Source organism: Ochlerotatus camptorhynchus, unplaced genomic scaffold (genome assembly GCF_037179485.1).
Source record: "Ochlerotatus camptorhynchus isolate MF236.1 unplaced genomic scaffold, CSIRO-AGI_Acam_v1.1 ptg000232l, whole genome shotgun sequence".
Taxonomy (NCBI): Eukaryota; Metazoa; Arthropoda; class Insecta; order Diptera; family Culicidae; genus Ochlerotatus; species Ochlerotatus camptorhynchus.
The window spans coordinates 4,468,880-4,480,235 of NW_027040722.1; the positions used below are offsets into that span (position 1 = coordinate 4,468,880).

Consider the following 11,356-nt stretch of genomic DNA (forward strand, 5'->3'; position numbering starts at 1 on the left):
GAAAACAAATGGCGTGACGCTGTCGCCGAAAATATTTTGATTGGCGCACAGGTCTACCTAGTACTAACTGACACCAAAATGGGAGCTTCACTGTAAGGCACCCAGTGGATATCAATATTTGTTCATCAAAAGAGTAATGATTTCTCTGAATTTATTAATCTGCAGCCAATAAGCTCGAGTTCCAGTTGCTACGTGGACTATATTTCTCGGGAATGGCACAAATGAAATGAAAATCGCATCCTCAGAAACTTTTTTTAATCTGAATTGACTGTACTGTGGATAATCAGTATTGATCATCACCAAATTTTTATCTTCTACCAACGATTTAAAAATTTCGCTTAATTCACGTGAAAGACTGTCGGTCGCAAATCCATTGTGTAGAATATTATTCCGCTCTTCGCACACCCAAAGTCAGCAGAGGATTTCCCCACGAGCAACTGAAGGGGGAAACCGCATCATCCCACCCCGCATCGCATCGAATCTCCCATACACCTAATAACGGATATAATTGTTTGCGATTTCTTCAGCGGTGTTTAGTTCGCCCGTCGTAGGCGCTTCGCGTTCACTCTTTAGGTCGTCCCCATCTCCCATCGTCCACCCTTTGATACAACCCCCTTCTCCAACGAACGACAGCGACGACGACGACGACGACGACGATCTGCTTTATGCCGCTCGCTCTGGAGCGGTTCCACGCTATATGACGAAGCGATCTGATGCAAGCTTTTCCGATTTGCAATTTGCATGAATAGTATTCGAATTTTGTTCACAAATCATAACTCAAAAACGCCAATTTCAATTAAATGACGTCTGAACGTCAACACGACGTATGAGTGGTTGACAAAAATCTGTAAAGTAAACTGTATAAATTCTATAATAGGGAAAATGGATGTAATGCTGGCCTAAATGCCTCTAATTTGGGCCCAAACATAAATTCAGCAATCGACTGAATTTTCAATAGCGACCAAAAATATCCATTAGTACCGTCCCGATGACGCGTTCATCTGGATAAAATTTATAAATAGCAGATTTTTAGCGATGGGCCCAATCATAGACCCATTCGCCAACATTAGAGCCATTTCCCCTATGATCTTATTGCGGATCGCCGTAATTATTATTTGATGCCATTTGAAGTTCAGAACTAGTATGTTCATAGTTTAGAATCTTGAATAATGACTTAAGTTTGCTTTCTAAAAACTAATATATTTTTTTTTTTTCTGTAAAAAGCAATTATTTTTTCTTGCAAATTTGTCTCACATGTCATTTTGATTTGAAGTGATGATACGCCATTTTGTTTTTTTTTTGAGAGATTGAAAATGGCCAAATTTTAGCTCAAATGTGAATGATTGACCCATAATAAACAATTCTAGATAGAGCAGGAATTAGGGCGTAACAGCTTTTGTAAACAATGACTTCTCTTGATGATTTCTACACTGAAAAAAGTTTTCACTTAGTTTCTATTAGGAACGCACATAGTATTTTTCCAAAAACAAAAACAATGATTTTTACCTGAATATCACATAGCATTAGAAATTCTATATGAGAAATCATATAGATTTCATTGGACACATAACGTTCATGTGATTTAGTGGTGCAATTTCCAATTATGGGATCACATGAAAGTTATGTGAAATTCACATGGATATTTTCCACTGGTTATGTGATTTATTTTATGAGTGTAGGAATTCAAGGCACTTCCACGCAGACCAACCTAACCATCGGATAGGGGAAGTCTTTTCCTACCCGATGAGGATGTTGGTTTGCGTAAGCAAGCCTTAAATTTCTAGAAATCATCAAGAGAAGTCATTGTTTACAAAAGCTGTTAGGCCCTAATTCCAGCTCTATCTTGAATTATGCAACGTTTCATACAAATCGGAGAAGGTTGCGGCTGAAATTCTTTTTTTGTTTTGCTATTTGGCCTGGAACTCTGATGTAGTGCTTTGCATTGCACACTGTATTCGCTGCTCCATTCACCGCCTCCTATCTCTGCACACGGAACGGCATTGGGCCAGATGATGATGATGATGATGATGATGATGATGTTGATGATGGGGCCGCCCGGCAAACGAAACGACCGACAACGCTTCACCATATCTGCTGGATTGGAGCGAGCGGCTGGCTGACTGGCTGGCTGGCCTTCCTTGCGTTCGCTCTCTATGCTTGCTTCTTCCACCTCTCGCTACCCTCGTCATACGTCGCACTCCGAGCAGTTATTGCACACTGTGTCCTATAGTGTGCCCAGCTATAGGTTTAGCTGCTCCGACTACTACGCTGATGACGGAGGATGGATTCGTTGAACTCACTTACTGGACGCGGGACGATCGACGGCGGCGACGGCGAGGGATAGGAAGCGATGGAGAATTCATATGAATGTGCCGTTTCGTCGTTCGTTTCGTCGCGTGGGGATCTTTATGACCTGGAAAAGAAGACATCCTCTGCAACCGAGAACGGGGTGAGAGCGAAGAAGTGCAGCTCAGGAAGATGCAACTTGCACCGACGACGATTTGCCTGCTGGTGACAGAGTGAAGCTGTTAGTTTTATATCATCCCCATTGTGACAGGGCAAGGACACTCCAGTTCAATGGAATACGGATGGACCGAGGACTGCTCTCATCGGGGAAACACGCAATATATCGTTTGACGCAAAATCGTCGTCCTTGTCAAGGTATTTGTCGTTCCAGTGGAAGACACTCGGTCTAAACAATCGAGAAAATATTTATTTGTTTCATTCCTCTGAACCTATTTGAACCACTTCGTGGACTGGTTTCCGCCAAAAAAAAAAAACCAAACCCGAACTCTGCCCACCCGAAGCCGAAAAAAGGGCGATAAATCTCAAGTTTATTAAAATCATAAAATAAATCGCAATCACTTTATCACCCTTTCGTCCTCTCCCTCCTCCCACCCACTCAAGCTTTCTGTCACTTTGCGCTCTTTCGACTGCCTGCTAACTTTGTGGCCATTCTCATGTTACTCCTCCCTGTGATACGGTTTCTTTCATCCATACATACATAGATACCAACATAAGCATGTATACCACAAAATGATTAGCACCACGGCTCTCGACGGCACAATCCTCACCGCAGCAGCAGCAGCAGCAGCGACCGTTCAGAAACGTGAAAACTCTCCGTTTTACATTTTTTATTTCTTTTCATTTTCATTTTTCGTTTATGTGGTTCACTTTTTTCCCTCTTGAACCAACAACCAAAGGCGACGCAAACCGAAATCCAACATCCATATAATATGCTTGCTTGCCTTTGTTGCCCACCGTACAATCTCCCTCCGATCAAAACACAGCCGCACCGAAGTGAGTGCACCAGCGGGCGACCGACTAAAAAAAATAATGATAATCAACAATGAAAACTACCGATCGGATTGAGTCGAGGACGACAGTCTCAGCGCGAGTGAATCGTCGAGTGACGGTGAGCGCCATTCGCTCACTCACTCACTCACTCACTCACTCTCGCTCTCTTGCTGCTCTTGATTTCGACATAATGTAGCTACTCCCAGTGGACTGCACTGCTGAGATGCGACGACGGACGAGGCAAGCGACCGAGCCAAGTCGCTCAAGGTAGGTTCCACCAATCATCAACTACTTATACCAGACACATGTTACAAAACACACAGGTTCATATTGTGTGTTTTATTTTATTGTACGCTTTACCCCGGGGCCGAACGACGACGAAGAATGAAACGACGAAAACACACGACACGGACGGCAGCGGTACACTGGAATTACCCAGCTGTGTTAAAGGGAAAACGTTAAACGTGTACTGTTTTTTTGTTTCTCCTTTCCTGCTCCGTTCCTCTGAGCAATAGAAGAAAACGAAGCAGATTACATTTACCTAGTCGTCGGGCAGGGGAGAATACGAATGATGAATCTTGAAAATCTAACGCCCAAGATAATAAGTGGACGGAACTAACGGCTTTTAGAGATTGGTGGGATTTTGCAATCGTTGGGATCGTTGTTGCTTATGCACTCCAAAACGGAAGTAATCGTCGGCTGATATTTCATTTAGTGATGAAATAAGCTACCAATCTGAAATTTATTCTATGAATTTCAACGTCTTGTATTCTTAGTTACAAGTAGTTAGTTCTTAGTTAGGAGCTTTGGACTGATAACTTTAATTGTCATTCTGTTTCTCTGATGCTTTCAAGCAATTACTCGAAGCATGCTGTGCCGCAAAGGGGGAATAGTGCAAACTAGATGGAAAACAAAAATTATTATTAAAATTAACTAAAGATGAGAGCCTTTCAGGCTAAATCAATTGAAATGTAATATTAAAAGAAAAAATGATAATCAATGGAAATAAAAGGTAATTTAACTATTACTCGAGTAATGCTCGGATAGCCCTATGGTTTTATGAACGTTTCCTCCCACACAAAAAAACGGATATGTGATCATTATGGTCAATCTGGCTATAATGGTTAGTCGTGAACAATGCTGATAAAAAGCATTTCGACAGTGAGCATGCATAAGGGCCTATACGCGATGATCGATTCTCTTCGTCGATTTTCTCTTTTGTTAATAACTCGCTAGATTTAACGTTTCTCGATGCGTTTGCTGTTGCTTTTGATAGCCAATACAACCTGTTACTACTCTGCATTGAACAAATTCTAGAAAATTGTTTCGCCTAGCTGTAGCAATGCAAAGAGAAAATCGATGAAGAGAATCGATCATCGCGTATTCGCCCTTATGAATGCTCACTGTCGATTTCTTCAACACTCTACATAACTGAAAATGAAGACAACCTTAACAGATTGACCAACTATCTGGATGAATATGAATTTTGACATAACAAAATTCTCTTGATCAAGGCAACCTCTGAGTCAGCGTTGCCAGATATACCGATTTATCGGTATTTATATCAATTTCCGAACTAGATACCGATACACAGATTTTTGAGATTTTATACCGATTTATACCGATTTTTTAAAATAATAAAATTTATTATGACCAGCTCGCGCTCGAATTTTGGAGAAAATTATTGTGAAAGACTTTTATCTTTTTGAAGATCTCAAATTTTTTGAGCCCTCAGAATTCTAAATAAAGTCATCTTTAAAAATGTCTTATGCTTGATACTCTTTCGAATAATGTTTCCATTTCCTCACCGTTTTTGGCTACCAATGACTCGAGAAACAATCGATCAATTAATTTCAGGGAAATTGCTGAAATTCGAAAAGAGTTCCGAGAAACTCAGGCAATTTCCGAAAACTTCAGCAATGTCCTGAGGGGCTCATGTTAATTAAGGAAACGTAAGGAAAGTTACATGAACATAAGAACATTGTGAGAACATTTTACAGGAAGTTCCATGCCTTTTAATGGCAGTTAAAATTTAAAAATAAATCGAGAAGATTAGAGAAGTTTAATGCTAATGTTATAATAAATTCAAGAAAATTGTGAGAGCACTTAAGACATTTCGTAACCTTCAAGAAAGTCCAGAGACATTCAAAGATGATTAAAGATATTCTGCTAGCCTCATTATAATCAATATTTTTTCTACATCCTCCTTTTGCCCGAAAATGTCCTCCTTTTAACACCTTGCATTTTTTCCAGTAAAATATTCATAAAATTGTTTTCAAAGAGCGTTGTTTGTAGAGCTTATTTATTTAAATGTGTCGCAACCCTATCTTATCTGGCAAATGCCATTGGATGGTGGGACTAGAAGTATACTACGGCTGCGGTTTAAAGGGTGATACGGTCAAAATTTGGTCAATATCAACTTGACGTATTTCTTTCAATTTTGCATTTAAAAAACCTGAACACCCCTCATTTTGAAGGTGTGTGTGTGTAGAATGTTGCTCCTATTTTGATTTTGGAATTCACTCTTCAGTTGTCAAAATGCCGTCCAAGCAAGAAGAGCAGCGTATCAAAATTTTGCTCGCGCATCGCGAAAATCCGAGCTACTCGCACGCAAAGTTGGCAAAATCGCTAAAAGTTGCCAAATCAACCGTTACAAATGTAATTAAAGTGTTTGGGGAACGTTTGTCGACAGCCAGGAAGTCTGGATCGGGGGGAAATCGAAAACCGGAAGCCGCTGAGACGACAAAGAGAGTTGCCGGTAGTTTCAAGCGAAACCCTAACCTCTCTCTCCGAGATGCCGCAAATAAGCTGGGTGTATCGTCTACAACCGTGCATCGAGCCAAAAAACGAGCCGGACTATCGACTTACAAGAAGGTAGTGACTCCAAATCGCGATGATAAACAAAATACGACGGCCAAAGCGCGATCCCGGAGGCTGTACACGACGATGCTGACGAAGTTTGACTGCGTGGTAATGGACGACGAAACCTACGTCAAAGCCGACTACAAGCAGCTTCCGGGACAGGAGTTTTATACGGCAAAAGGAAGGGGAAAGGTAGCAGATGTTTTCAAGCACATGAAACTGTCAAAGTTCGCAAAGAAATATCTGGTTTGGCAAGCCATCTGTACCTGTGGCTTGAAAAGCAGCATTTTCATAGCTTCCGGGACTGTCAACCAAGAAATTTACGTGAAAGAGTGTTTGAATAAACGTCTGCTGCCTTTCCTGAAGAAACACGGTTGTTCCGTACTGTTTTGGCCGGATTTGGCATCTTGCCATTACGGTAAAAAGACCATGGAGTGGTACGCCGCCAACAACGTGCAGGTGGTTCCCAAGGACAAGAACCCTCCCAACACGCCAGAGCTCCACCCAATTGAGAAATACTGGGCTATTGTCAAGCGGAAACTAAAGAAGACCAAAAAACTGCTAAGGGCGAGCAGCAGTTCAAGGCAAACTGGCTTTCTGCGGCGAAGAAGGTGGACAAGGTGGCTGTACAAAATCTGATGGCAGGGGTCAAGCGTAAGGCCCGGCAATTCGGATTTGGAAAAGCGGAAGCCTAACTGAATATTTTTCCTGAATTTTATACTAATTGAACTTGAAAAAGAAATTTAATTTGATTTTTTAAATAAACGATTTCACCGATTTACACGCGTTTTCCCTTGACCAAATTTTGATCGTATCACCCTTTATTTGGTGAATTTTAACTTATATTTGACAGATGGAACATTTTCAATTAAAGCTGCTATTCTACCAGACTTATTTCAGACAAACCAGGAATAATTTTGGCAAACAATATCTCGAAAATCGGACAACAACAGAGGGATTTTCGAACATTATAGGGAATACCCCTCACCATCCCTCTCCAACGGGGGAGTTTGGTAATGAGAGATGATCAAACCGATTTGTACCTTCATTCATAAAAGTTGTCCTTACTCGCTTTCTACTGCCGTATTCTAACGGAACTATCAACTCTATACTTTAATATCCTCATCTATCGTGTAAAAATTACCACTCTAGTCTGTTGTTTGAAATTAGCATCTTCAACTATTATAATTTATTTTACTAAAATTTGACATTTCGAAAATAAATTATAATGTTCGAAAATCGTGTGATTTTCGAGAAGGTGTTTGTCAAAATTGATTCCTGGTCTGATACAATAGCAGGTTTATTTGAAAATTTCCTATCTGTCAAATTTAAGTTAAAATTCACCAAATGGAACACAGTCACACAGATTGAATCTAACATGACGTTCCGGTTCAATGGTATTTTAGGTATTTTGTTTAGGCTGCTGCAATATTGAGACCGAAGAGGCACGCGAAGCGTGAAATCGAATGTAAGGAATAATATCAATAATAGGAATTCTTTTGTATAGAACGCTAAGCGCGCCTCTTCGCTTCTACTATGGCAGCGGCCTTAGAGTCCTATGCTGAATCAATGGTTTAATTAACAGGTTGCTTAGATGTTCCATGTTGGTAAATATCAATCAGCGATGACATGTATCCTGATATTTGCACACGATAAAAGTTGGGATGGTTTTAAGGCTGTAAAGCTGTAGTTTTCATGCAAATCAGCTAGACTAGATCATTTCCAAATATCAAAATTGAATTATGAAGGCTAGTTTGATGCATTTTTCAGAAGTATAACGAGAAGATGAATTGAATTGGTACCGACTAAAAGCTTTGAGCAATCTCAATTGAACCATTCCAATTCATGAATTTTGTGATAGCGCACATATTATTAAAACGTTTGATAAATGCTTATTGTCCTCATTTAATTTGTTAAGAAATGGAATCATTATCCTCCTTAGGCTGTGTTCCATTTGGAAAATTTTAACTTAGATTTGACACTTCGAAAATAAATTAAGATGTTCGAAAATCCCTCTGTTGTTAATCGGCCGATTTTCGAGAAAGCGTCTGTCAAAATTTATTCCTTGTCTGTCAGAAATAAGTCTGCTGGAATAGGGCAGAGAACTACTTCGGCCTAATCGCCCATTTTGGGCCTATCGAGCAGAATATTTCAAATAAATCCATTATTTCAGAGTTAACAAGTCAAATATGCGTTTGTTACGATACTTGAGTAAATAAGCTACCGAACGAAGTCAATGAGAACGCGTGGTATGAAGGTTTGCACCCATTATTTCCAAAACAAAAGAAACGCTCCGACCGAATCAATTTTCATCTTCCTCCGATAGGCCGATGTGAATTCATTGGCGTTTCGATGGCGTTTCAATGCGTTAGGCCGAGTTTAGAATCCGTAGGCCGAGTTTGGTGTCAAGAAGCAGTGTTAGACTTTTGACAACATCTCAACAATTGGTTTCTCTTTTTCAAATCTTGCGGTACGTGCGGAAAGGTAAATAAATTTGAAAGCCATCAGTAATAATAACATTCCGTTTGGTGCTAAACTGCGCTAGATTAAAAAAGACTAAGTGCGGGTTGTGCTTAATAGGCCGGAAATGAGGTAGTTAACCCTAGCAGGTTTATTTGAAAATTTTCCATCTGTCAAATTTAAGTAAAAAATCACCAAATGGAACACAGCCTTAGTTTACCTCAGATGAAATTGTCCTCCTTTTCAAGTTTTTGATATGGTAACCCTAGTGTAGACGCCATATATAAACATAATAAGGGGAATCATTCCCATTTTGGCATCGCCATTACTTCGGTGAAAAAAGTATCGTCTCTCCCCGACGGGGAATTGAACCCCGGTCTCCCGCGTGACAGGCGGGGATACTGACCACTATACTATCGAGGACTTGTGGTTCCCTTAATGTCAAATATGTTTTGTGAACGCAATAATCGCTGTCTTATCAAGCATCAAACACTCATTGAATATTTTTTGAATTAAAAGCGTCGACCATCAGTAGTCAATAGCTGAAACTATATTACAGTTTTGAATTGAACATCAAAATCTTTTACTATAAAATAGTAGCTAATATTCGATCACAGGTCAACATCTTAAAACTCCAATTATTATTTGTTCTTCCACCATTTTGTGGAAATTTTGTTCGTTCACAGAACGATTAGTTTTTGTCTTCACCATAAAAGGTCATTTTCTAATTAAGTGGCATACTTTTCATTTCCAATTCGTTTATTTGGAAGGCTCAATCGCGTTAGTTTTGGGGAGCCGATATTCCATTGTTTATAGTTTAACAAGAATAACTTAATACAACGTCTAGTAGGGGTGGACCGATTAGAAAGGTTCCCATTTTTGAGGGAAGGATCAGGGGAGGAACATAGAAAGTGGCATGCTTCATAGGCATTAATCCATTTAAAAGCAAAGTATTCAAAAGATTCCAGCCCAGTTCCGGGGAAAACCATAATGCGCAAAAAAAAATACCGAAAACAAATCCATGTTTACGCCATCCATTTGACGCCGCCGTTTGCCTTAACCGACGGAGCAAACAAACGTCAACCTCCACCGCCGTTTCTCGTCGATCCAGCTCAGCCACTAGACCGTCCTACCCAGTGATGGATGAATCACTTTTAAATTTCTACGATTGCCCTGTCCGTTAATGTATTCTAGCTCAGAATCAGAACGTCGTCGGTCGCCGCTCGGTGTTGTGTTACGTCACATCGCATCAATTCTCAAAGTTCTGCCTACATACTATATGAGTCCATCGGCCGTCGGAGTGATCATGGTAGCAGGTTTCATAACACCGAGCAGCGATCTGCCCTGCTCGCTCGCTTGTTGATGTTGTTGTTGGGAGCTTTAAATCGCCGCCGTTTTCAACTTCGCCCGAGCATAAATCGGTAGGCAAAAGAAACTCGAAAAAGTCGAGCACTCAATCAACAACGAGACTTGGAAATTTGTCGGAACCTGAAGCAAATTAGGCCTGACAGAGAGAGCAAGATAGACGAATGGATAGGCAGTCCGAATGCCACTTGGGTCGTCTTATCTGCTGGCTTATCGCCGTTAAACATCGCCGTACATAATGCGGGAGATAATCTCGCCTTCCCGGTTTCCTCCAGCTTTGGCCGATAGGTTGGTTGGTTAAATGTCTCAATTCAACAAAAAAAAACAACTAGCTCTTCCAAGATGGGAAGAATCCGCCGCTAATTGAAACACACTTATACACATATTTCAGGAACAGAAAATCCAATATTGTGTAAAAACGACCGACACAGAGAGTGGGCATGCGACTGGGGCGATGCTCGTGTGTTTGTGATGCATGGCATTATTAGATCGTATCTCTTTGGTTGGTGCACTCTCATCGTTCGTCTCCTTGCGGGTCGATGGGATTGCATCTGACTGCATCTGCGGCGTATCGCTCTCACTTATAAATAGTTGCAATCTAATCTAAATAAAAACATGCAACGATCGGAGATCGCTTCGTTCGAATTGTTGATGTCAAAAGCAAGGGTAGGAAACTGATTACGCTGATGACAAATTCGATGGAAATTCTGCGGACTTTATACATCAACCAAGCGAATCAGGTTTGAAATTGAGTTCACATGGGAATGGAATCGTTTGGTGAAATTAGATTCCCAAATAACCTTTCCAAAGAATTGACTGATTTGCTGAAAAATTATCACTTGGAATTTAAACCCATCTCCCCTCCCCCCCAAAACGCTCATTCATGGTAGACTCCCAGTTGAAAACCCACTAACGGATTTGAAACTATTTTCCTGCAGTCCATTCTTCTTCAGCTACTTTTTCCACACGACTCCATTCACCGCCGTCTGTCCAATCGCGTGGTTTTGCGAAACTCTTCCACTTGCGCTGGTGATTTTCCCCCTTGAACATATTTAATGCCGTTTGGCAAGCTTTCTAACCGAACAACGGGAAGAGGCGTACGTCATAATACGTCCATGTGGCGCTGAAACGCACCCCCTCCCGTCCTCCCACCCGAATTTCCAATCTATGTTTTTTTTCCCTTTCGCACGGCCAATCTCTGCACTACCCACGACTGACAGCGCAGAAAAACACCATCATCGACATCGGTGGTGGCAGTGTAGGCAATGCAAGGAGGAAAAAGCTCTAGCGCCGCCGACGAACTGGTTGGATCTTCTTCAATCACCATCATCATCATTTCTATCATCGTCGTCGTCGCCGTCGTTGTCGTTGT

General features: G+C 41.0%; 1 non-coding gene across 1 annotated transcript; it reads right to left on the reverse strand.

The window, feature by feature from the left end:
* Nucleotides 1-8,970: 8,970 nt before the first annotated feature.
* Nucleotides 8,971-9,042, reverse strand: TRNAD-GUC (transfer RNA aspartic acid (anticodon GUC)). The gene has a single exon. It is a non-coding gene; the product is annotated as a tRNA-Asp (tRNA).
* Between the last annotated feature and the right edge of the window lie 2,314 nt (nt 9,043-11,356).